The following is a 26,708-nucleotide window of genomic DNA, read 5'->3' on the forward strand; positions in this document are numbered from 1 at the left end:
TTCTACATGCAGAACTTAAATGGGTCCTCTGTTCTGTCCTTCACTCTATGAGAGGGAAATTGAGGCCTGAAGTAGGGAGGCACCAGCTAAGATTACACTGGGAGTCAGCAGAACCAAGGGTGGAATCTTGCTTCCGACTCCCCTGGGGTGTTCTTCAGACCCTGGGCTGGTTCTGGGAATGAGAACTAGACTGAGTTAGGGAGAGCTTGGAGGGGAGCTTCTGGGTCCAAGGACAGAGCTGGAAGAAAAGGAGAGTCAGTGAGACACACCATGGGGATACCAGGACTGAGTGTCAGATGGCAGATCTGGTTCAGATGTGGTCCAAAATTGTACACTGGTGTGACGGTGCCACCCACACCCACGGTGCCCCGTCTCCCCAGCGGGAAGGATGCTCAATCTAAGAAAGACAATATAAGCCTGGGTGTTGAGGATACACAGGAATCAAGAAAGACCCATAACTTGTAGAAAAGAGGGCCACCTAAACAAGTATTTCTGATAGAATAATCCTACACCCAGAGCAGAACATCTAACTTCAAATGGAAGCGGGGTAATCAACAAAGGCTTCCTGGAAGAGGAGACACCTGAGATGAGTCTTGAAAGAAGAAAGAGAACTAAGCAGACTACAAATGGGCAAGAGGCTGTCAGCAGATCCAAACGTGAACAAAACCAGGGAGCCATGAAGCTGTGTACGGTCATTACTGCTTTACACATGCCCCAGCTCAAGGGGGAAGGTTGGAGGCCAGGGAGGGACTGGGGAGAGGACCAGGTCTTTGGGAGTTTGAATTTAAACTACAGGTGTTTTAAGTTGGAAGGCAGCTTGTTTGGATTTGTAATTTAAACGATGGCCATGGTAGGAGTGTGGCAGCTGACTCAGAGGGAGCCAAGGCAAGAGGCAGCGGGGAATGCTGCAATTGCCCAGAAAGAGAGGATGAGGGCTTGACCTTGGGCAGTGGTCATGGGGACTTGCGGAGAGGGATGAGTTGAGAAACATTTAGGAGGGCAGGTTGTCAGGACCTAGTGACTGATTGGCCGTGTGGGATGAGGGAGGGGGGTGGACTCAAGGCTGGCCTTGTCAGGGGCCAAGCAGTGAGGCAACCCCAGCCCCAAGGAATTCAAGGGGTGGAGTAACTTTCAAGACTCAAGGCTGATCTCAGGTTGAGACAACGGTGAGTCTTGGGTGCCCGGGTGTGAAGTGGTAAGGGGATGACAGAATCCCCAGAGGCAGCTGGAAACCCAGGGACTAAAGGTCAGGAGAGAGGCCTGAACTAGCAATGTAGATGTGAAATGATGAGCATGTGGCGGTGGTGGGGACCACAGAAGTGGTGAGATGGCGCAGGGAGGCTGAGCACAAGAAGAGCCAGCCCCTCCCTGGGGACCCTGACCTTTAGGGGGTGGGCGGAGGAAGAGATGATAGGAGGCCAGCAGAAAAAGTGAAATCGTGCTGGCCAAGTGAGGAAGGCGGACATGAGCAAGTGTGGGTAAGTGCGTTGACTGCAGCGGTCTCTGGTGAGAGAAGAACCAAAAAAGGCCCACTGGGAAGAATGAGGATTGCAGAGGGCCTCGTAGGATGGGAAAGCCCCGAGCACGTTTGGAGGTTTGGTGGAAGGAGGAAGTCTTAAGAGAGGGGTATTCTGGAGGCCCAGGAGAGGTGGGGTAATTGATGGAGGGTCCGGAGTGGGTGGCCCAGCACACAATTGGAAGGGTGGCCTGTCAGAAACAAGAGGGACTGTCCTTTCCCTCCGATTCTGGACAGAGGTGACCATGATGGGTGAGGGGGTTATGACTGGAGATGGGGCGGGGCAGCAGGTCTCATTTGAAGGCCTTAATGGTTTTGATGAAGTCAGGCATCTCCAGGACCTGAGGTGGGCAGGGGTCATGAGAAGAGAGGTGAAGGTCAGACATCAAAGAATCTGTGATGGAAATGGGAACGGGAAGCTGGCCAACACAGGCCAGGGGACTTTGGGGGGTGACATTGAGGATCCAGCTGAGGCTGGAGACCTTACAACTGACATGGGTCCCAAACTTCCTGCTTTGGGCTCTCACCAGCCTGAGCGTGAAGTTCACTGGAGTTGGCTCTGGGTGTCAGGTTGGACAGATAAAGGGAAGGGTGGTATACAGAGGAATCAAGCGTGCTGGTGAGAGGACCATTCGCATGACCAAAGCACTGGAGCAGCTGGAGAACATGGGCAAAGGGAAAGAGGCTTTGAGGCTAAAACAGAAGAAGAGGGGCAGCTGCGGGGGATGGTCTTGAGCTGGGGGTCAGCAGCTGCGGGGGATGGTCTTGAGCTGGGGGTCAGCAGCTGCGGGGGATGGTCTGGGGGGGTCATGCAATTGAGGACTGGACTTCAATAGGTGAGACGGGCCCTGTGAAGGTCCCTGGGAAGGGGAGGCTGAAGCTCTGGAGAGTCCAGGTGTTGGATGGCATCCAAACAGATACTAAATGCCATTGGGCTGATGGCAGGCCTTGGCAGGAGAGAGAGAGACCGTGATCTGGGGCAGGTAGGCAAGGAGGCACATGAAGGTGACTGGGAAGGTGGAGTCGAGAGGGAGGAGGAGAGGTTGTGGGGCTGGATGGCATTCCATCCGCCTAAGGTTGATGGGATCTTGGAAATACCCGCCAGGATGCGAAGAGGGTGCAGGGACCTTGGGGGCCACTCAAGGAAGTGAGATGTAAAAACAGGAACAGCCTCCCCTGGGGTGGACCGAGGCTTCAGCATGGGAGTCCCAAGGTTTCCATCACGAGGCCAAAGACAGACAAAGGTGCTCTTGTGAATACTTTTTGTGTTCATAAGAAGAAGTGAACCTACTTTTTAAAGGAAGTGAGTTCCAGAAGGGCCAGTGGGGAGGTTTGGGAAGGAAGGTGAGTGAGGCCTGAGCAGCAAGAGGAAAGGAGATGTGCTGTGGGCCATGACTAATTATACAGGACGAGAGGCATGGTGCAAGGATTCGGAGAGGCAGGGACTTGGAGGATGAGTGGGAGTTTTCCTGGGGAACAGAAGCAGGGGGATAGGGGTGGGAAAGGGGGAAGAGAACAAGAGAGGATAGCTGGTGGAAAGGCTCATTCATTCATTCCACAAATAAGTATTGAGAGTTTCTATGAGATGGGAATGGCTGGGGTACATCAGTGAACAAAAGGATGTTCCTTGCTCTTAGGGAGCTTATATTCTAGCAGGGATGGAGGGGGAGACAGAAAGAAAATGTGACAAGAAAATTTTAGAGTATGTGAGGAGGTGAGGCGACTATGTGGAACAAAATGAAGTGGGGTAGTGTAAAATGGATCAGGAGTCCTATAGGTGGAGCAGGGCAGGGGGCTGGGCGGAGTGTGTTGAAATGGAAAGTACGGTGATCCAGGCAGGCCCATGTTAGCCCAGGAATCTGGGTCTGTGGAAAATTCTGCATTGTTTGACATGGATGGGTGGTAGGGGTTGAGGATATGGGAGAGGCACTCCAATGGTTACCCCGATGGACAGTTTTGGGGGGAGTTTTAGACAAGAAGAATTGGCTAGGTTGGTTGAGATGTGATGGGAAAAGGAAGGAGATGAAAATAAATTCATGGGCATCTGTTAAGAGCCAGGCCTCTCCAATCCCTCCAGAAAAGCCTAGGAGTTAGGAAGGAACTTCACTTATTTTTTGCTACTTTACATGAAAATGATGGCAGGATTGAAAGGAGTTAGCGCTCAGTTTGGTCCTGAATTCATCTCCTGAATTTTCTTCATGCATCCTCGAACCCCCTCATGAGGTCAGGGTCATTATTTCCATTTCCTGATGAGCAGTGTGAGGTTCAAAAGAGTCACACAGTGGCCAAGATCATGAACGTGAGAGCCAGCCTGCTCTCCCCCCTACCTGCACCCCTCTTAACAGCTTTGTGACATCAGGCAGTTCCTAAGTCTTCCTGGACTCAGCTTCCCCTTCTGGAAGTAGAGATAATAAAAGCACCTGCCTTTATATAGATGTGGTGAAGATTAAATGAGATAATATTACAGAAAACACAAAGAACAGAGCCCAGCACATAGTAGGTATTATGGAGTGTTGCCTGTTACTAATATTAATGTTCAAGGTGGTTCAGGTAGAAAGGGGAAGAGCAGGGTTTCGGATAGCCCATGGTGGGGCTGACCCCTGCCTCCTCCCAGCTGACTCTGGCCCTGAGTGGGACTGGCCCTGCTGATCCAGGCTGAGGAAGGAGGACTGTACATCCCCCACCAAGCCCGGTCCTCTGCAGCAGGCATGTGACATATTGTGGTGTGATGTGTTTTTCCCTCATGGTGCAAGATGTGACTCAGAGGGGCATGCTGGGGAAATGAGCTTCTTGGATTTGCCCACCTCATCGCCCCTGCGTTCTTTAGAATTTCTCTGAATCAGACTTTATATCTGGCGCTGCCTCTCTCACCCGCCTTATTTTATGCAGAAAACAGCCCCACGTTTTCCCACTTGCTCAACAGCCGTCAAGATTCATCTTGGGTCTGGGGAGGGCAGCAAACGGCGGGGAGGGCCAAAAGGAAAAAGAAAGAAAGAAAAAGGAGGAAAGAAAGAAGGAAAGAGAGAGCCAGCAACAATCAAAACAAGCCTTTTCTCCCTGTATAGTCTGGGCAGCTTCCAGGAGGATAATGTCTTTCCACCGCGCATCGCCCCCCTCCCTCCCAGCCTGTTTTCACAGGAAGCAAATCCTGGAGCACTTTCAATGTGCCCCTCGAGGCAGAACAATGAGGCCCTTGAAGCCTCGGCCCCGCGCTTCCTCCAGTTATCCGGAGCCCCGGCCGAGCCCCTCCTGGAGCGGGGCGGGGAGGCGGCGGGCGCGGAGGGGCGCGGGGATCGGCTCTGGGAACTGGGGGAGGGGGAGCCTGCGGGGTGTTGCGGAGCCACACGAGGGAAGCCCATTAGCCAAATAATAGGTTTGGATCCGACTGTTTTGCCAAGGTACCCGGCATTTATCCGGCTCCCCGATTGGGGGCGGGGAGCTGGGAGGAGGCGGCGCGGATCCAATTACGGCTGCTCCTGCCCGGTCGCCGGGAGGTGGTGGTGGTGGCTGGCTGGGCTGGCCGGGCCGGGATGGGATGGACCGGGCGGAGCGGGAGTAGAGGGGCTCCTGCGCGCGGAGGCTGGGCGGCGGGTCGGGGCGGGGGCGTGGAGTGGGGGCGCCTCTACCCCGGCCCCGGCCGCGCCGCCTCCCCCGCCCGCCGGCTCAGCTGCCTCATTGTTTATTGTGGAGTCTGGCTCGCCCCCCTTCCCGTCCCCCTCCCTCGTTCCCGCCTCCCTCCCTCCCGCTCCTCTCTCCCCTCCTCCCGAAAGAAAGAAGAGCCAGTCTTTGGAGACGAATGAGTCATGAATAAACAAACAGCGTGGGGGAGCTGTCACTCCGGGCTGACTTCCTGGCCGCGCTCGGCTCCGCGACCTCCTGGCGGGCGCAGAAGTCGGGCTTGCTGGGGTGGGTAGGGGCCGCCTGGTCCCTGAGGGGGCGTGGGATGGGATGCCCCGGACCCCCGGTCACCAGGCTGGCCTTGAGTACAGCCCTCACAAACATCCTGCCCGTTAGGGAGAGCGAGCGTGGTCCCATGTCTCCAAACCTCTCTGGACACGTGTGCTGAGGGTTTTGAGTCTTATTTCCTTGAATTTGACAAAAGCCATACGCCACAGACAGGCATGCGAGCATCTGCTGTGTGCGGTTGATTTCCCTGTGTGGGCTCACTCTCTGGGAATGCCTCCGTGTGTATGTCTGGTGTATGCTACAGACGCCCAGACACTGTGAGGACATCTATAGGTGGTGTGTGTGTGTGTATGGTGTATATCTGGAATGTGGGGTACGCAAGAGTGTGTCCACGTCAGGGCCAGTGGCCTGTGTGTTTGTTGTGTGATTTTTTTTCCGACTCTGAATCTGCTTCTGCCACTTTAAGCTTTGAGATTCTTGCTGTGTGCTTAGATTTCTCTACTTGGGCCTTTTTCCTTTCCCTTGTGTGATCCTATGGGTCATTCGGGGCCATCTCTTCCCATTAGTGAGGCCCCAGGGCCCCAGCAGACCTCCAGGGCCTGGCCTGGCTGGCCTCAGCGTCCAGCCAGCTATGGCCACACGCAGGCTCCCGGCGCTGACTCATGCCTGGCAGGAGCAGAGCAGAGCGGAGTCTGACCAAGGCCAGGGCAGAGTGAGCCCCCACTGTGGGGAGGGCCCTCTGGGCCTGGTCTGTGGGAGCTCTCATGAGCTCTTGAGCTTGGGGGAAGGGGCCTGAGCTAGCCCAGACCTTCTGGGGGCTTCCGATAGAGAGAAGAGCCTGCCCCCTGGGGTCAGAGTCAGGGACAGGATTGGGGACATTTCTTCTGGCTTCCTTGGCAACCACACAGCCTCACAGAGGTCCGTCCCAGGGCCAGTGCTGATCACTAGGCCTTCGAAAAGAAGGTTGGTGAGACGAAGCATGGATGTGACTCAAGCCCAGGCCCTTGCTGTTTGTCTGGGTCCATAACCCTGCCAGCCCTGGCCCTGCTTCCTCTCCACAGGCTGGCCCGGCCCCTGAGTTCTTCAGCTCCGGGCTGGAGACGTACTCAGGGCCAGATACCCCCGAGGCTGAAGCAAGGTGCGGGTTTGCTGGCCTTCCTCCATCAGCACCCCGTCCTGCAGCTCCACTGCCTGTGCTGGCTTGCTGGATTGGGCTTCCTGGCGCTGAAATCATGGCATTGGTTCTGGCCTTGACTGGGGAGGCAGACTCTGGGGGTAGCAGGCCAACCCTGGTCATCTCCCAGCTTCCTCCTTCTCATCCCTTAGCTGGCAGGCAATGTGAAAGGCTAGATCAACATGGGTTGGGAAGCAGGTAAATGTGAGTTCACAGCCTGACTCCTTCATATTGTAGCTAGGTGACCTAGGACAAATCACTTAACCTCCCAGAACCTCTCTCTCCTCTTCTTTAAAATTATAGGGACTTCCTGCTGGTCCAGTGGCTAAGATTTTGCGTTTCCAATGCAGGGGGCCCGGGTTCGATCCCTGATCGGAGAACTAGATCCCACATGCCACAACTTAGGGTTTACATGCTGCGTCTAAAAATTCCTGCATGCTGCAAGGAAAATCAAAGATCCCACGTGTTGCGACTATAACCTGGCACAGTCAAATTGAAAACAAACAAATAAATAAAATAAAATATACAAACTGCCCCCTACCCTATGGTATACTTGCAAATATTAAGGGGAAAATGGCTATGAGTCTATAGCATGGAATAAAGACTCCAAAAAGGTCGCTTTCTGTCCCCACCTCTGACCTGCCCTGGAGCTAGATCATCTGGGCCTGGCATTTTACCCGCCCAATCTTGCTTATCCTCTGACCTAGAGAAGTGCTGGGCCCTGTGGACCTTGTCTAGAATGTGAGGCCTCAGAAGCAGTCCCACACAGTAGTTGGGGTTTCTGAGTCCCAGGGTGGTGTGTCCATGTAAGCAGGACAGCTTGGACCCACAGCATCCTTCTGGAGCTTCGTCTGTGGGGAGAAGTCTCCACCTTTCAGGTCATACTCTGGTTTGCCTGGGTTGGCCTCAACTTGTAGGCAAGTTGTTTGGTCTATGCGGGATTAAAAAAAACAGCCAATACTTGGAATGAAGTCATTTCCCATGAAAAATGTGGATTTTCAACTTCCTTGTACAACTGGGAGATTTGGCCAGCCTGGGCTCACATTCCTATGTGGCAACTGTGGTTTGGAGCTGAGAAGTGGGGGGCTGCTTTGGGTAGTACATGTGTCCCCTGTTTACTGCAGTCTCCATCACACCCTACTGCCCTGGTTCTCAGACTTGAGTGTGCGTGAGAATCACCTGCTTGTTAAAACACAGACTGCAAGGCTTCACCCCCCAGTTTCTGTTTCAGCGGGCCTGGGGTGAGCCTGAGCTTTGCTTTTCTAACCAGTTCCTGGATGATGCTGGTCCAGGGACATATTTCGAGTACTCCTGCACTGCACCATCCAGTGTCGGATCTGAGTGTCTGTTACCGTATAACAGCTCACTTGGCCTGTTGTTTTCCTGTGGGGGAGGAAAATATTTCTCTGTACTCAAACTCTAGCAAAAGTAGGAAAATAAGAAAAGCAAGTATCATTTGCTCTTGTAAAATGGAGAAGTATTGATTTCACTGGGGACATGAGGGATATTCCCTTGTGTTTGCATACAGTTTCCACGTATGTCTAGCAGACACTCCTTAAAATGCCACAGTGCTGCCTGTCCTGAGCATGACGTGGGGGAGGAGCCAGGTAGGCAGTTTGTGCGCTGGAATTTTACACCTGTCCATTTCACTCACTTCTGTTATTTACTTGGCCCTGTGGGTGTTTGAGTGTGTGACTCTGCCCACAATGGTTTATTCACTGAACGACCCTAATCTGAAACAGTCCTATTGCTGTGCTGTGTTAGGATATGGAGACAGAGCGAATAAAGCACATAGTCTCTACTCTTGTAAGACTCAGACCATTGGGACAGACAGATAAAATGAAATGAACAGATATATAAAATCAGGAATCACACATCATGATGATTATTGGGGTGCTGAGATGGAGCTAATGGGATATGTGGGACCTCCTGTAGTTTGAGGTCAGGGAAGCCTCCCTGAGGTCTCCATCCTATGTAGGGGAGAAGGAGTTTGGGGAGCAAACAGGACCCTAGACCTAGTCAGCCTGAATCTCAGCCCTAAAAGATGGATTGCAGATGGCAGGTCAGGAGACCAGGGCTCTAATCCTTGCCCCAGGGTTTTCTCCTTCTTCCCTTGTCATTTTATCCCCCTTCAAAGTCCAGCCCTGGGTTCCCCAGACCCAGGGAGCACTCCTGACACCAGACCCAGCGAGCATTCCTGACCCCAGGGAGCACTCCTGACCTTCGTGCGCGTGTTTTGCCCGCTCTCTGCCCTGTCTCTCTCCCGGGGTCTCCATCCTCTGACCTGCAGCTCCGCCTGCTGCCTCACTTTTTAGAGACCCTGTCCCCTAGCACCTCTTGTAACATAGATGCTTCAGGAGGCGGCCCGTGTGTTTGGGAGGCTGCACCACCAGCTGGCAGATGACTTGGTCTCTCTGACCTCAGAACCTCCAGCTTGAGTGCTTCATGAGCCCCCAGTCCAGTACTTTTAGTGCCGTGACCCCACTTCCTAGTCCTTCTTCAACAACTTGGGTCAAGGGTAGAACCTTTCCCCCCTCTTGGCTTTCCTCAGAGTCCAGCTCGAGGCTAAGCACAGAGCAGGGCTCCACACACATCACACCTGCCAGGGCATGGGACTGGGACCTGGCTCTTCCCATGTTTACGTCCCCTAAAATGCCTAAACAATCTTGCCCAGTGTGGCAAACCCCTGGCACATTCTATCTATATTGTGTTCACAGCAGACATCTCTAATCAATCACAATGTGCTTTCCCATTGAGTCCCCTCACAGTACCAGAAATCTTCTTAACACAGTCCTCCAGGAAGCTGATGATGCTGAGTTTGAGGTGCCTTGTGGGATGATATTTACTGGTCACTCAGGTTTTAGGAATAGCTCTCTTATCATGTGGGTCTCATGTGGCCTCTAGAATAAGTAGAAATGTGGGGCATGGACTTAAGATGGAATTTTAAGGCACCTGAGCTGGGTACGAGTTGGGGGCTGGACTGGTCTGTTAGCTAATGAAAAGACCTATGGGAAACTGGGCAGTGGCAGAGATGCGGTGGGATGCCAGTCAGCCTAGAGTGCCATCCGAGTGTCCATCTGAAGAAGGGAGCATGGAGGGTGAGGCAATGGGGCAGAAGTGAACACCCAGATACAGCTGGATTCCAGGGACACAGAGAGGCTGGTAGGTCCTGCCTGGGATCTGGGAAAACCAGCACGGGGCTCCTTTGGCTCTCCTGAGAGCGAGGACAAGAGATAGCAGTCATGACCTGAAACCTCTCTTCCTGCCCACCCCAGTTGAAGTGTCATCCCCTTAAAAGGCCTAGAACCCCTTCCCCTCCAAATTCAAGCTTTGGCAGCCCAGGGCACTCTGGAGGGTCCCTTTGTAAGCAAAGGAAGCTTTTATGGAAATTAAGTGTGGATATCTGTGTTCCGGGAACATCAATATATCTGACAGAGCTGTGGTCATTAGAACACACAGGGATGCTGATGTCTGTCAAATCTCCCATCGGCATTCTGAGGAATGATCTGGATGTCCTGTAGCCTTGCTCTGACCAGATACCTGGACTGTGGGCTGGATCTGGCTCCCAGGGCTCTGGCCCGGTGAGGCTGGAAGTCAGTAAAGGATGTGGCAAGGGTCTCCCTGCTCCCACTACTCTTTGCTCATCCTTCTTCTTCTCCTGGCCCCATTCCTGGGTTCTGGTTTGTGGCAGAGTGTGGGAGCAGTTTTGCAGATTATAAGCTCCATCATCTATTAGTTCACCATCCTATGACTGGTGCCCAGCTCTTGATGAAGGGAGGACTGACCAATGGCACCTCTCATCACTTCATGCGGGCAGGAGCAAGGCTGGGAGGTCTGTGGCGGGATCGGAGCCTAGCGCGTTCTCCATATATGGGGGAGTTACCACGGGCCGAAGGGAAGGCCACGTCTTCCTGCACCCTCAGCCTCTGCTGAGTTCTGGGTCTGGGATGTGAGGGGCTCTGGGCAGTTGTGGGGCTGGGGCCCTGCTGGTCCCGGAGAGTACTGGGCACCCTAGTCTCTGGGCATTGCTGGCCATTCCCCTCAGGCTGCAGTCACACCCACTGCCAGGCATCTGCTTCCATTTTCCCAGCCTGGAGTTCCCTTCTCTACTTCGTTTTGCCTGTTTGAAATTCTCTCAGTTCTTAAGGCTCAATTCCAGGGCCAACAGCTCCAGGAAGCCTTGCCTGGAGGAAGCCTCTGTTCTCTACACACCCTGGCCCCTCCCCACTGCTGTCGTCATCATAGGGTCTCATCATGGTGTCTGTGAGGAGCTGAGGCCACCACTCTTGAAGCAGCCTGAAAGGGGAGTGGTGGGACCCACCCACGGTGCAGGGATGAGGCCCTGCTGGACCTTGTGAACAGCTGTAAAGCCATCTGGGGAGACACCTGGCCCTGTCACTGTGCCTGCCCCCCATCCCCACTCTGGCAAGAGAGTACATCTGGGTCTTTATTTGTCCTGAAAGAAGAGCCCTCCATGCGTGTGGGCTGCAGGCATGAACAGACCTGGCCTCTCCCTCCACACCTTTGCTTCTTAGCCTCCGGGCTCAGGAGCTGGGCTCTGGGGATTGGAGAGGCGTGGCATGTGGTGTAGGGTCTGGGTCATGCACCCCAGCTGGATATGTGGTGTCTGTGCTGACTCAGCCTCTCAGTGTTTTGGTTTCCTCAATTATAAAATGGGACACCCGTTCCCATCTCATAAAGCTGTTGTGAAAATTATAGCCATCACGGTGCCTGCTCTCTCCTGCCTCAGGTTCTCTCTGCCTGAAGTGTTTTTCTCTTCTTTGCCTGGCTATTCCTACTCATCCTTCAGAAAGTCTGAGTGCAATGTCACCTCCTCCAAGAAGCCTTCCCTGGTCACTGGTTCTTATGTGAGTCTCTCTTTGGGGTTAGCCTTCCCCATTAAATGGTGAGCTCAGTGAGGGCAGGGGCCGTGCCTCCCTGATACTCAACCAGGGCCTGACTGCAGTGACTGTTTGATAAGAAAATAGCAGATTTAAAGTGCAAACACATAGTGGGGATTCAATCAATCGCAACTTTTCTTATTAAGTGCAGCCCCCAGAGCTGCTCTCAGATAATTGCTCCTCATTTCAGGCTTCCAGTGGAAAGCTCTACAGGCAGAAGTCTCCCCATCCAGCCTGCACCAGTCTGCCTTTCTGCAAAAGCGCCTGCCCACTGGGGGATTTACCTTTGTCCTGACTCCTGATGCAGCGAGGGCAGGGAGGGGCGGGTGAGGTGTACCTGTGGCCTGAGGCCTCAGTGTTGGTCTGTCCGAAAGAAAGCCCTGTGTGCCACGGCCTCCCAAGATCCATCCCAGGTACAGAGAGCATCTGCATACAATCTGGTTGGTTTCCTCAGCCCGATAACCGGGTCTTGATGGCCTCTAAGCCCACAGTTAAGAGGGGGTGCACTGCCCACTGTGGTGGCTGTGTTCAGTCTAGGATTCTGGGATCGTTACCCACACCTGCCTAAACTGTATCTGGTCCTTGAATCTACTTCCGATCACAAGCCTGGCACTCATATCTCCTTATCAAGCCACCTGGGTCCTGGATCATCGGTTTCATTCCTCTGGGTCTCAGTTTCTTCATCTGTCAAGTGGGAATGAGAACCTTGTAAGGAGGGTGGTGTTTTGAGGAGCCAAAGGAATAACTAATGGAAGCCCTCACAGCACTTTGTGGTTTGTGCTAAATTTATCGTGTGTGTCTTCCTGACCACGTAGAGACCTTTGGGGTTTCTAGGATCTTAATGGACATTGGCGAGATGAGATACCCACACGTGAAAGTTCAGGATGCCATGGGGTGGCTACTTCTCTGGGGGTGCTATTCACGTGGATACAATGTGTATGCCCCTGGCGGTAGAGCAAGGTGGCTGTCCTGTGGTCTGGGACAGACAGGCTGCCGACAGCGAACTCTGCCTGATGTCTGGAGGAGAAAGTATCTGAGGCAGCTGGTCTGCCTTGCAGAGCCACAGCTCACAGCTTACTTAAATTTCTCACGTCAGTCACGAGTGGCCACAGGGGCCCTGAGCACTGAGGACAGTGGCCTTGGAGACCCTTTGCCCTGAGCCCTGCTCTGCCCGGGCTGTGGCCTGGATGGACACTTTCGTGGTGGGGACACACCAGCCTGTACGTTCACTTGTGTCCGTGTGCACACGTGCATGCACACACACAGCGGCACACGACACAGGCACGCAGCGCTTAGACTGACCCTCACTTGCACGGACCCAAGCGTGGAAAAATGATTGCCCAGCAACTTCCAGGAAGATTGTTCTGTCCATTTCCCTCTTGTCTCTTCCCAGAACTACTCTATCAACTGGGAAACTGAGGCCAGAGAGGGTAAGCAGTGTGCCCAGGGTCCCACAGCAGGGCGGTGACAGCGCCAGTCAGTCTCAGCAGGTCTGGCTCCAGGAGGCCCACCCTTACCTGCGAGTGAGACGCCCTTACCTGCGGGGGAGGTGCCCGTCAGCTCTCTCCCTCAGTATCTGCCTGACAGACAGGGAAAGGGACTTGGCCTTGACCTCTTTCAAAGGGCTCCCACGTCCAGACCGTGCGAGGGGAGACTCAGAGCCTTTGAGTTGGAGCCCTGGGCTGTGCGTTGGTTTTGCTCTGCAGTGCTGGGAAATTCCAGGTCTGCAGTTGCTGCGAGGAGAGCAAGGCTCATTCACGCTGTAACTTAAACATAAAGCAGGGAACTTCATACACACAGTGTTGAGCGGAGGCAAAGGGAAGGGGCAGCCTCTCCCAGTGACCACCCATTTGGGAGCACCTTGTCCCACTGTATGCGGGCCGTGTGGCCGAGGCCAGCAGCCCTAGCTGGGCAGCCCTGCATGGCTCTCCCCCACCCCTGTCCTGCTGACACAGGCTCCCTCCTGGCCTCTCACCTCCCCAGCCCTCTCCGCCCTGCCCTCCCTCTGGCAGGCTGCGGTAACAAGATGCCCTTTGTGTGTGCTGGGCGGGGGAGGGGGCTCCCTTCAGCTTCTTGCTGCTGAGTCACAGCTCCCTGCCGGGCTCTGGGGACAGAGAGTCACAGGTGACTGGCCAGGAGGCAGGGAGCCCAAGACCTTGGAGGTGACCTCGGGCAACCTTACCTTGCACTGATGGAGAAACCGAGGCCTGGTGGGGTGGGGTGGCCTCATGCTTTCCTGGGGGCAGGCATTAAGATGAGCCCCCCACGCCTGTGGTCTAATGTGTACCCAGAATTGCCATGTGGTCATCGTAGTGTCCTACTTGTCTCTAAAATGGTTTTGTGTGTCTGTGTCTATGTGTATGTGCCTACACGCTCATGTCTGTGAGATCAGGTTCGTGAGTATTGGAGGGTGTAGTTTTGTGTGTCCTTGTGTTTGCGTTTCAAGGGTCCCTGTGCCTTCTGCCTGAGACACCATGGCCTGGCTTTCACAGCACTGTCTGTTTGATTTACCCCTTCAGGCTCACCTGGGCTTGTCCTGACCCCACTGCCGGAGGACCCCTCTGCCTGCCTGGAGAACCTCTGCCTGGGGATGTGGGTGGGGTTGGGTGCCTGTGACAGGCAGCTCATTATCTGGCAAGTCATCTCCCCTGAACCTAAGATAGGGGATCCCTCTGCCCCTCTGTTCTGCGTGCTGTAGGAACACGGGCTCCAGAGCCAGACTGCCTGCGTTTGAATCCTGACTTTGCCATTTCCTAGCTGTGTGATTTCAGCAAGTTATGTCTCCTCTCTGAGCCTCTATTTGCTCATCTGTAAAATGGGATCATAATAGCCTTGCCTCATAGAGGTCTTAACAGGGTCAAATTTGTATTTGAAAAGCTTTTAGTGTGCAGTGCATAGCATTCACTCAAGTTCAGTTCAGTTTATTATTACTATTGGAATTATTCATTGTGACCCTCAGAGATCCTATTGGAGATGCAAGGCGTTATTGGGACTCTTCAGCCTCTGGGCAGCATTTGATCCCCAGTCCTTTGGTCGTAGACAGATAGGCAGCGAGGGCTGGGCCGAGCCTGGGCGGAGTTGCCTGTTCTGCACGTGCCTCCTCTGAGTTGTGCCACCCTCAACAGTAGGGCCCAGGTCTGCACAGTGGACTTCCCTGGTAGCTTAGTTGGTAAAGAATCTGCTTGCAATACAGGGGACTGGGGTTCAATCCCTGGGTCAGGAAGATGCCCTGGAGAAGGAAATGGCAACCCACTCCAGTATTCTTGCCTGGAAAAATCCCATGGACAGAGGAGCCTGGCAGGCTACAGTCCATGGGGTTGCAAGAGTTGGACACAACTGAGCAACTAAACCACCCACTTACAGTGTGGGGGCCAACACTGCTTCTGTGCTGATGGCCTTCGGGGCCTCTGAGCAGTGCCAGGCCTCAGAAGGCGGGGCAGGGCGAGGCAGCCATGTGGCTGGACCTGGCACTCCTCCCTTGACGATGGGCCTCCGCTGGCCTTGGCAGGCGGAGGGCTTCCTGTTGCTGCTGCTGCTGTGACTTCCTGCCTAGTGCCCAGGACCGCCATCTGGGCCTGAGGGCTGGGCCAGGGCCCCGCGGCCATCTGCTTGCTGGGAGCTGGCTGCTTCCGAAAGGCAACGGGTCACCTGTGAGAGCTGGGGCTGCTGGAGGAGGCTTGGAGGTGGTTCTTATGACCCCAGGCTGCTCTGGGGAGTCCTGGTTCTCACTGCTTCCTGCCCCACTTCTCCCCGTGCACACCAACAGGGCCCAGGAGTCAGAAGTCCCCACATGTCATACTGGCCACTGCAAGGGCTGGCCTGTGGTCTCAGGGGAGCTCCCGCCCTCCCTGGCTCCAAGTCTTCCATCTGTAAAGCGGGAAGGCTGCTTTCCAGTGTCCCAGACTTCTGTCTAGTTAGAGCTGCCTCTAGGCTCAGGTTTGACTGGGGGATATGCTCAGGGGTGGAGAGGGTTTCTCAGGGATAAACTTTTTTCTAGCTTAGAACCTGAGGCTGGCTTCCTGATCAACCGTAGAATTACACAAAGTCCCACCTGATCAGTGAAGATTGGGTCCAAGCTAGGGTTCTTGCTCAGTCCCAGCCCAGTCCCAGTGCCTTGCAGGTGGACAAGACCCCAAGAGACATCTTTCCAGAGATTTGAAGATTGGCTAAGACTGAGGAGGCCAATTCTCACTCACTCACTAACTCATTCATTCATCCTCCTATCCATCCATTCATTCACTCATCCATCTGTCCACCCATCCATCCATCCACTCACCCATCCATCCATCCACTCACTCATCTATCCATCATTCCCTCACTCATCCATCCATGCATTCACTCATTCATCTACCCATTGGTTCATTCATGCTTCCATCCTTCCACCCACCCCTTCTTCCATCTTCTTGCTCATTAATCTATTCATTCATTCAGCAGTTTACTGAGCAACAGTGCCATGCTCAACATGGTGTCAGGCTCTGAGGATGTGATTGTGGACCCAGTGGTTAGAGTAGGAGATGTGCCTGGGCTTATTAGTTACCACACAGTGTGACAAATATGAAAATGGGATGACCTAGCAGAGGACTCACTCCAGTCCAGGGAGCCAGAAAGAGCTTCTGAGATGCCATGACTGAAGGGAAAGTTGAAATGAGCCAAGAGTATTTAATCTCTGTGATAACTTTATGAGACAGTCAGTTACTATCCCCACGTCATGGGTGAGAAAAGTGATGCTAAATGAATAAATACACGGGCAACTTTTTTGCTGTCATGCCCCCAAGTAAATGGTAAAGCCAGGCAAGGAGCCCTTGTTTATCTGACTCCATGGAGTCACCTCTATGTTCTCCAGGCTCCATGCTGTTCCTGCCAGCCGTGTGCTACTGACTCTCTCTGGTGAGCAGGTCCTGAGCAGGAGGGGAGGGGACAGCAGAGGGCAACTGTCCCACATGTCCTTTCCTTTGATTCGCTGTACAGGGTCAGGGGGTGGCCTACACGTCCAGCTCTTAGAAGAGTTTTGGATGGAACCAGGCAGCCTCTTTATGGGAACAGCAGTCATACCTTGGCCACCTACTGGCCTGAGGTGACACAGCCAGCTGGGAGTTCCTGTCCTGGTTTCCTATGGACAAACCTCCCCACTGGCTCAGCCATGGGGCATTGCTGGCCTAGCCCCTTTGGTTTCTTTTTCTGGGATACATTCACTGATGGCATTGGGCAAGAGCACTGCAGACCCTGCCTCACAGGTTCAGTTCAGTTCAGTTCAGTCACTCAGTCATGTCCGAATATTTGTGACCCCATGGACTGCAGCATGCCAGGCTTCCCTGTCTGTCACCAACTCCCGGAGTTTGCTCAAACTCGTCCATTGAGTCCGTGGTGCCATCCAACCATCTCATCCTCTGCCGTCCCCTTCTCCTCCTACCTTCAGTCTTTCCCAGCATCAAGTTCTTTTCCAATGAGTCAGCCCTTCGCATCAAGTGGCCCAAGTATTGGAGTTTCAGCTTCAGCATCAGTCCTTCCAATGAACACCCAAGACTGATTTCCTTTAGGATTGACTGGTTGGATCTCCTTGCAGTCCAAGGGATCTCGAGTCTTCTCTAACACCACATTTCAAAAGCATCAATTCTTCGGAGCTCAGCTTTCTTTATGGTCCAACTCTCACATCCATACATGATTACTAGAAAAACCATAGCTTTGACTATATGGACCTTTGTTGGCAAAGTAATGTCTCTGCTTTTTAATATGCTATCTAGGTTTGTCATAGCTTTTCTTCCAAGGAGCAAGCTTCTTTTAATTTCATGGTTGCAGTCACCATCTGCAGTGATTTTGGAGCCCAAGAAAATAAAGTCTGTGACTGCTTCCATTGTTTCCCCATCTCTTTGCCATGAAGTGATGAGACCGGATATCATGTTCTTTGTTTTTTGAGTGTTGAATTTTAAGCCAGCTTTTTCACTCTTTTCTTTCACCTTCATCAAGAGGCTCTTTCTTCATCTAGTTCCTCTTCACTTTCTGCCATAAGGGTGGTGTCATCTGTGTATCTGAGGTTATCGATATTTCTCTAGGAAATCTTGATTCCAGCTTGTGCTTCATCCAGTCTGGCATTTCGCATGATGTACTCTGCATATAAGTTAAATAAGCAAGGTGACAATATACAGCCTTGATGTACTGTAAGGTGGTCTGGACTCACAGGTGGTCCTGGTCAAACCTGCCTGCTCTGAGTGTGCTCAGCACTGGGTAGGGGGGGGGGGGGCTTCCTTTTCTAGATCTCTCCTCCAGAACTGTTGAATGACAAATGAATGAATGAGCTAGGGAATGAATGAATGGATGGATGGGTGGATGGATAGATGAATGGATGGATGAGTGAATGAGATCTTTGAGGGGAGCTGGCCTTAAATCCCACACCTCTCCTGGACTTGGGGAGGGCATTTACTAACCCCAGGTGGCTGGGCAGACCCTCATTGGGTACCCCATCCAGAAGGATCGTAGTTACACTGGTTCTTGATTTCTCCCCTGGCCAGTCTCCGGGATTGCCCCACAGTGCTGTGAGTCTCTCTTGATTCCTTGTATTCCTCTCCTTGCTAACAACCAACTCTGTCAACTCCACCTGGACGTCAAACATCCATGTCTCCCCACCTCCACTGTCACCATCCTCATCTTCTGTCTGCCAGATGACTGAACTGGCCTCCGAATTGGTCTTTGAGAGCCTGTTTCTGCAGCCCTATGCTCCTTTCTCCACATAGCTGTCAGAAGGAGAGCATGGTGCTGCCCGGTGGGACCTGGATCCTGGTGTGAATGATGATGGCTGCTGTGGCCTGGCCCTGCACTCCTCCCCTGCCCTTCCAGCCTGACTGTGCCTTGGCCCCATCTCTCCTTCCGCGTCCCTGGTCCCACCTCTTGGCCTCTGCGTGGTATCCCTGCTGTCTGGAATTCCCTTCCCTTGGGTGTTGGTGTGGCCTGTCCTTTTCACCTGGGTCAAGCAGGCTGCTCAAAGAGAACTTCCCTGATGGGAGGCCTGGCATTGCCCGCCACCCCCCACCCCCCATTACCCTACTTTGCTTCTCCTGGGCTCTTGTTTTGTGGTCCTCCCATACCCCAACTAGAATGTAAGCTCCAAGACAAAGGGAACTTCCTTTCTCATCCATCCCGAGTCCAGAGCCTGTGCCAGAGCTGAGAGCATGCTCAAGGAACAGCTGTTGAATGAGTAAATTTCACGGCGCTATAGACACCCAGTGGGAAGGGATCTTGGTCGTTTCTTGGCTGGATCTTGAAAAGTCCTCTTCAGCCTCAGGAGACTGGGAGCTTGTTGGCCCTAAGGCAGCACTTTTCATCTCCTGACTGCTTGGACTGTTAGCCTCTGTGCTTATCCAGACCTCAAATCTGCTTTCAGTGGTTCCACTGGGCCCGGCTCAGTCACTGAACCTGACCCCTTCTCTGCAGGAACTTCTCTCCACTATTTAAGGGCATGGCATGCTAAGGACAGAATGGGGACACAGTGTCACAGGTCATGGGTTTGTGTTCCCTTTCTTCTGCTTCTCCAAGGTCACTTGGCAGTCACTGAGGTCTCTGACCCTTGACCTCCCCTCCAGAAACACTGGGCACCGGTCCCCTCAAGGCTGCACTTGAATCAGAGGAAATGCTTCAGCATGCTCAGCCTGGTTCCTGGCGTAGGGACAGTGCTTAGTAAGTGTTTCTTGAGTTTGGAAGTCTCCGTGGTTCTTCATCGTTCCAGGGCGCCTACCCCCACCCACCTGCTTCCTCTGCCCTGGGGGACATCCTACATATATAAAAAAAAAGTACAGGGATCCACAGGCCAGCCCTGCTCAGGTGGGCTCTGGCCACAGGAGGGAGGTGGGGCGTGGGTGGTGTGCCCAGCCCTCCCGCTGTGATTTATAGTGTTTTGCCTTTTGGAAAACATTGCAGTACAAGGTTGTCCAAGGTCACTGCCTCTGTTCTGCGATTGCTTTATGAAAAGGGAGAAGAGAAAGTGGGCAACGTTTCCAATTTTTTAAGGAGTTGGCTCCGAGCCAGTCACTAGGCATCAGAGAAAGGCAGCTGGCTGCACTCGGCCACATCCGGAAAGTATCTGGAAGGGGAGGAAGGAAGCAGATGTTTCTTAAGGAACTACTGTGTGCCAAGGCCCATGCTAGGCAAGCCGTAATAAGGAACAGTCACTCTGTGCTTGGGATGGGCCAGACATTCTTACAAGCTTTTTATGTGGATTAACTCATTTAATGGATTTAATCCTCACTCCATCTCTATGAATAGGCATTATTATTCCCATTTTAAAGATGGGTTAGTCGAGGCAATGAAAAGTAAAATAATACACTGAGGATCCTGCAGCCACCATGGGTGTTCTTTCATCCTAGTCTCACAAATACCTGGAAATGAGGATCCTGATTGCTGCTGGTTTTATAAATGAGAGTTCCGAGGCTTGGGAAGGTAGGCGGTTTGTCCAAGATCACACAGCAAGAGATGTGGCTGAGCTGGGGTTTGAACTCCGGGCTGGGTACTTGCAAGCAGAGCGCTGTTCTGTGCTGTGCAACTTGGCTGCTGTCTTGGTCTTCTTTCCCTTCCTCTGTCCCCTGAAATGAATGGGCCAGGGAGGGTGTGGGCTGGATGAGCGGCTGCTGACAGTCTTTGAGGACCAGGAGAGGGGATGGGCGCTAAGCCAGCCCCCAAGCTGCTGTGGGCCCCTCTGGTTTCCCTGCCAGTGGTGCCTTGGGCTTTATGTGAACATCCGTGTTTCCAACACAGACCTAGAGGAAGAAGCTGAAATCCTCCAGTAAACCTTCTGTTCCCTGTTAAGCTGCCTTCTTTGTTATCAGAGGGGTGTCAGGAAAGACTCAGATAAAGAGCCCATGTCTGGGCCCCACCATCCCGGAACAGACCCCCACACACCACAGGATGAAGTCAGATGGGAGAACTTCCTGGGTTCGAGCCAGGGCCTACTTGGGGCCAAGGCATGAGTTGGCCCAGTGTGCTGGCCTGCATCCAGCCTACAAAGCGCTCCCTGACTGCTTCAGGGACAGTCCTTCTCAGCTCTCCCTGCCACCATCAGCACCTCCTCCCAGGAAAGGATGGGATGCCCCCCAGAACCCAGGAGCCCCTGGAAGTCAGGATCCTTGTCTTTGAGACTATCTCCAAGCATGTGCTATAGCTGAGCCAATGTAGGAAGAATGCAACTTTGAGGGTTTGGAGAATGGGCTCTGGTCTCAGCCTTAATAATGACTATTTCAGGAGACAGGGCAATACCCAAGGCCTTACTTTTCTCTTCCATACAATGGGTATAATAATGTGGTTCCTCAGCCAACAGGTGACAATCAGATGGGGCAATGGCTAAGGAAGCACTTTGAATGTGGTCAGGTCTTGGTAGCTGCTCACAATTACTATCTTGTCCTGTGGTCCCATGGCTTTCAAAGTTCAAGTCATGCTGGAACCACCTATGGATCCTAAACACACCGATACCTGATTCTTCCTCCATGCATTCTGGTTTCACTGGGAGTCCTTGCTGAGTCCTGGGAGATGCTAGAGCTTTCAGGGGTTTCTAACAAGTGGCCACGTGAGGGAACTGCTGTGTGGCCCTTCCGTTCTGTGGTTTCACTGACTAGTCAGATGACAGGGGAGCTTGGAGTCAATCTCAGGCCCAGATTTCTCTCTGTTCTTTCTCTGTTCCTGTCCTAATGTGGCTTGCTGAGAATCCTACACACCTGCTTTTGATGGAACGTGCCTCTGGCGAATGTCTGGGGAGCAGCAGTGCCCTGTGATTTTGCTGACCTCCCTTTATGGGGAATCTCTGTGTTGGGGAGCGGGGAGGAGAGGAGCCTCAGGCAGGTGGGTCTGCCCTCTATGTTCCCTGGGGGCTTTCACCTTAAAGGTCCAGGGCAGGAAAGGGAAGGTGACGGAGCATCTTTCAGCACCTACCACCCGCTCCGTGCTTTCTTGTGGATTAGCTTAACCAACAGAGGAACGACCTTGCCATCCCCACTCTCAGAGGAGGAAGCCAAGGCTCTGATAGGTCCCAAACTTGCCTGAGGTCTCATGCAGCACAAACTGCAAAATTCAGTTGAATCCTGACCTGACAGGGAAGGGACAGGCGCTGGTGGAAGCGGGTATCATTCAGTAGAGTCAGGCAGGCTTGGGGCTGGGGGTCAGGATTTTGGGGGCATAATGGATACCCCTGGCAGGGTCCCCTCTGCTCTCTTTCTAGCCCTTCCTCTTCTTCCCCGCTTCTCTGGTTTCCCAGAGCAGACAGCTCTGGATGTCTACAGAAAAAGAGGATCATGAACAGCTGTTTCCTGTCTTAGAGTTCAGCGCTGGGGATCCATGCATCTCCAGTTATCATCCTGCGGTGCTGACTTAACTTTCTTTGCTTTGAGAGTAATCAGATGGGAGCCAGTGCTCTGTAAGAGAGGGGACGACATCATCAAGATCAACTTCAGGCTCAGTGGCTGGATCTGAGGAGGACCAGGAGGTCAGGTCTGTGTTAGGACCTGGGAGCACCACATGATAAAGTGGCCACAGGGCAGGCTCCCATCACTGTGGATGTCTTCAAAGTCAAGCAACAGTGAGCCCACTTGAGGGGGTTAGTCAGGGATGGTATTCCAGGTCCTGCTTATCCAAATTCCCTCTTTGAGTTGGAGATCGAGTCTCTATCTCCCCAAGCCTCACTTTTCCCCATCTGTAGAATGGGAAGTGCTGAAAATCACCACTCAGGCAAGTGCAGGGTAGAGTCGTGGATCGAGACATAGGAACATCCAGCCAGCCCTACCTCCTTTCCTGCATCTACCAAATCTTATGAGCTCCTTTGGGGAGTCAGCTCTGAGCAGATATTTGTACCCAGAGATGGATGAGAATTACACCTGCTTCCTGGGCTTTCAGCCTCAGTGGGAAAGCCAGTGCTGGGGGTGAAGGAGGCCATCGTTAGTCCAGTCTGGGCCACTGGGGCAGGTTTCATAGATGAGGCGCCCTTTGAACTGGTTTGAGACAGAGCTGAGAGTTTGCCAGGGGTGTGGGGAAAAAAGGGCTTCTTAAGTATAGAGAATAGCCAAGACCAGTGTGGGTGGGGTAGTTAAGGGCCTCTTGGTGTTCTCCTTTTTGTAGCTGATATTTGGCAGTAGCCACAGATGAAGCTATCGGTGGGGGTCTCTGAGTCAAGATTCCAGTTTAGAGAGCAGAATCTGCTTGATGCTGGTGTGCAGGGAGGGGCGCTGGTGTGGCAGGGCAGGCTGAGGCAAGGATGGGCTACTGGGGAGGGGATGTGCTAGTCTGGCCACCTGCTTCAGCCTGCCTTCTATCTGTCTTATGCACTGTGTCAGGAGGCCTGTCCTGCCCAGATGTGGAAGGACAAGAGCTCGGAACACCAGCCTGGCCCTCTCATTCCCAGTTCAGCCCCAGTGGAAGGAAGGATGCTGTCATTTGCATTTCAAAACCTGTATCTCCCCACATCTTCCCTTAATAAGAGCCAATTACACCTCTGCCCCAAACCGCAGGTTGCCTGCCTGTCATTGGGACTTTTATCCTGTTTGGGGTGGGGAGAAACTTCTCCCTTAAATGTCACATTTAGCATATGCAAATGAAGATAATTGTCCTTAATGGAAGATGAACTCACCTGCTTGCTGAGCGCTCCAGACAAAAGCAGGCATTGATGAAATGGGCATCAGGCGGGATCCGTGGTCTGCTCCTCCATTTCCTGCCTCACCCAGGGGCTCAGCTGGCCTTGCCCACCTCCCTCCACCCATCTGGAAGATGACAATCCCAGAGTCTCTGCCAGTTAGAAGGAACCCCATGTTGAGCTTATTCTTCCATCTGACAAGTGTGGACACTGGGGCCTGGAGGTGGGAGGGACTCGCTCAAGGTCATAGGCTGAGTCAAACCTCTTGGGGGAAATCAGAGTGGAAGTCTGCAGCAGCCCAGGTTTGGGGAAATAAGGACTCTAGAGATCTGATGATTCTCCAAGAAGGCAGACTGGAATGGAGAGGCAGCCCTGGGATCTAGCACTTGTTTCAGACAGTATGTAGTTAATGGTTAGGTCTTTAGGAGGGACGGTTTCCAGTCTGGGAGCTATGCTGATCTGGAAAGGGCTGGAGAGGAGAGGGGCTCTGGAGATCATGTCATCCATTTCCCAGTGGAGCCCAGTGACCCATCTCCACCATGTCTGCCTCAGACCAAGAATGGAGTTGGGATGCGCTCAGAGGGCATGAGCCCTCTGTCGCTGTAGTGTGCCAATAATGTTAGCGTGTCCTCCAAGTGTATATTCCCTAGAGTTGGGGTTCCCTCTGGGGATGAGCCTTGATTGATTGCACCTTGTTCCCTGAACTGACCACGAGATGAGGAAATTAAGGAGCTCCAGACTTGGGTTGGGAAGATCCCCTGGAGAAGGGCATGGCAACCCACTCCAGTATTTTCGCCTGGAGAATCCCCATGGACAGAGGAGCCTGGCGGGCTACAGTCCATGGGGTCTCAAAGAGTTGAACACAACTGAGAAGCTAAGCACAGCACAGCACACGCTTGGGTGGGGCCTTCCCTTGTGGCTCAGATAGTAAAGAATCTGCCTGCAATGCCGGAGGTCTGGGTTCGATTGGGACGATCCCCTGGAGAAAGGAATGGCAACCCACTCCAGTATTCTTGTCTGAAGAATTCCACGGACAGAGGAGCCTGGTGGGCTACAGTCCACGGAGTCACAAAGAGTCAGACATGGCTGAGCGACTGACACTTTCACTCCACTTTCAGACTTGGGTAGAATGTGGAGATCTGGCCTCTTGTGCCTCAAGAATCAAAGCTCTGGCCTTGTCTAATTTCATGGTCAGGGTTTGGGATGGTGTCTCCTGTCTGGACTTAGGGTCTTGCCCCGACCCCTAGGGAACTGTGTTGTTGTCGAGTTTGAAAATCTGGATTCTAGCTCCAACGTGTCCACTTAAGCTGCATGACCTTGAATATCGTCCTGTCCTCTCTGGGCCTTAGTGCCCTCCCCTGTGGGGGGATGTGGTGTACCTGGCTCTTTGGAGTACCGAGGAGGGAGCACCAGTGGGCTCAGAATGATGGCTAGTACACAGGATGTACTCAGTAGAGATTTGCTTGAATCATCACTTGTTCTTTCCCCTTCCCCTTGCCTGTGGAGGGGCCTGAGTCCTGCTCTGACCCCCCTGGGTGCCCCATGCTCTGCCCACTAGCCCTGCCTGGCTGCCCAGGCTGTCTCCCTCCTGTTGCCTATCGCTGGGTCTCCCAGATGGTCAACTCAGCCCAGCCACCTCTCTGCTGGCTGACCCAGGAATGCTAGTGACCTTAGAGGAAAGGCACAGGGAATCTCCAGGCTCTGTTTTCACTGGGTGCCCTGACAGGTCTCAGAGAGGAACAGGGATTTGCCTAGGGTCACATGATGAGGTCAGGGGTCAGCCAGCGCATCTCCAGCTTTGATGGTCTATGAGCTTCTATCACAGTGAGGTGCATCCCTGTGGGCTGTGAGGGGCTCAAGTGTTCCAAGAGGAGTCCACAGCCCTCAACACCAAAAGGCAAAGTGAGGATGAGGGGAGACTGGGCTTGGTCTGAGCAGGGTGACTGGAAGCCCAGCTCCTGGCAGATGTGTGTCTTTATTCCTGCCTGTGCTCCAGGCTCTCTTCTCTCTACCATGGCTTTCTCCAAGGCCCTGCTCCCTGGGGCTGCGTAGGTCACCTCCCACTGCCAAGCCTGCCCAGTGACTCAGATCAGGCCAACGACCACAGCTGACTTGCTCTTCTGTGGGTCTAGGGATGGAGGGCATGGGCCTCTGTATGTGCCCTCCCCACAGCATGATGACTGATTCTAGGCTGTGCACACAGGCAGTGTCGGAGCTCTTTCCTCATTTTGCACAGCCTGAGACCTAGGGTCACACGACCAGCCGATTGCCAAGCAAAGAACCAAGATTCCAACCCTCTGGCCTCAGAGGGTTTCTCTGATGCCTCACTGGACGGAAGAAGGAAGGCCTGATGGCAGAGGACAGACACACCCACCTTTCTCTCCTGATGTCTGGGCCGCAAGCAGGACCGGCTGTTCTCAGAGATTCCAGGGCACTGGAAGGCAAGCCACTAGCTGATGGACTCAGTGCTGGGTCGGAGCAGGAGCCCTGGCCTCCCCTGGGAACTTGTGGGGAGCTCCCTCCCAGCTCCGGTCTCCTCGGTCTGTCTTCGAGGCTGCCCGGAAGCTGTCTCCCTGTGATTAACGAGCGCATCCCCTCCCGTGGGTCCCATGCTGGGGGATGGATGGGATGTGGCTTTGGCTGGTGTGGGTAGTGCTGGGGTTTGGGGAGCCTTGGAGTGTGGGCTGCAGCTGTTTACTTGGCAGGGCCTTACTCACAGATGTGAGGCTGTGGGGGTGAGTGGGGACGTGAGGGGTGGGGTCAAACCCAGAGAGAAGCTGGTGCCATTGCCCCTCCTCAGAACGAGCCCATTCTTGGGCCCCTGCACTCCTGGAGAGGGCTCACCCCCACTGCTAGGAGTTCAGGACCGTTGCTCTCAGAACCCACCCCTGATGGTGGCCCAGCTGTCTCCAGCTGTCTCCAGATGTTGGTCCAGTTTCTTCTGCCCCCATACCTCCTAGATGCTGACCCCAGGGATCCTCTTATTCTGGCCAGTGTGGTTTTGGTTTGGGGATTGAAGCAACATTGGACTCAGGCCCCAGCTCCAATTATCCTGGGCAGTGGAACTTGGAGCTGGGAGAGGCCAGGCTTGGAAGAGTTCTTAGCTAATGGAAAGATGGAGGCGTGGGCTACTCCCTGCTTAGTTCATCTCAGGGGACAGGGCAGGCCCTGCATCTTCCTAGAGCACAGCCATAGGTTTCCAGGATGTGAGCTCAGCACCAAGGGTGGGGGTCCTTTCCCACCCCATCTGGACACTCTTCTGTTCCTTGCCCAGAGGGCCTGCCAGGTCTTTTTCAACCTGTAACAAAAAGTTGTTGTAAGGGAGGCGAGCAGGGAAGCTTCCTGAGTCATTGGCTACTGCTGCTGTTCAGTCGCTCAGTCGAGTCTGACCCTTTGGGACCCCATGGACTGCAGCACACCAGGTTTCCCTGTCCCTCACCATCTCCCGGAGCTTGCTCAAATGCGTGTCCATTGAGTCAGTGATGCCATCCAAATGGAGAGTGGAGAGGGCCCTCAGTATACTTTGTCAGTGCTGAATAGTTTTGTGTTCGTTGGTATAATTCACCTGCTCCTTCTTCTCCCATCCTTCCAAGCTCCACTCATCTCTCCATT

General features: G+C 53.5%; 2 long non-coding RNA genes across 7 annotated transcripts in view; one reads left to right on the forward strand and one right to left on the reverse strand.

Moving 5' to 3' along the window:
- Nucleotides 1–1,022: 1,022 nt before the first annotated feature.
- LOC147342850 (uncharacterized) overlaps nt 1,023–26,708 on the forward strand; it is a 223,889-nt gene continuing 198,203 nt past the window's right edge. For 2 of the 5 annotated variants that reach the window (XR_015156743.1, XR_015156746.1), the window contains exon 1: nt 1,023–1,478. This is a non-coding gene — a long non-coding RNA (uncharacterized LOC147342850). The remainder of the gene's footprint in view (nt 1,479–26,708) is intronic. The other 3 variants (XR_015156745.1, XR_015156744.1, XR_015156748.1) reach the window with 3 other exon arrangements.
- On the reverse strand, nt 16,156–25,753 carry LOC147342851 (uncharacterized). Of its 2 annotated transcripts, none has more exons than XR_015156881.1 (3): nt 25,471–25,753; nt 19,864–20,067; nt 16,156–19,568 (listed from the first exon to the last, which is right to left on the reverse strand). It is a non-coding gene; the product is annotated as an uncharacterized LOC147342851 (long non-coding RNA). The 2 variants fall into 2 exon arrangements; XR_015156882.1 differs by having other exon boundaries at nt 16,156–17,602; nt 25,471–25,670.

Source organism: Bos grunniens, chromosome 28 (assembly GCF_055505025.1).
Source record: "Bos grunniens cultivar Pamir isolate PY7600 chromosome 28, Bosgru_T2T1.0, whole genome shotgun sequence".
NCBI classification, from domain to species: Eukaryota; Metazoa; Chordata; class Mammalia; order Artiodactyla; family Bovidae; genus Bos; species Bos grunniens.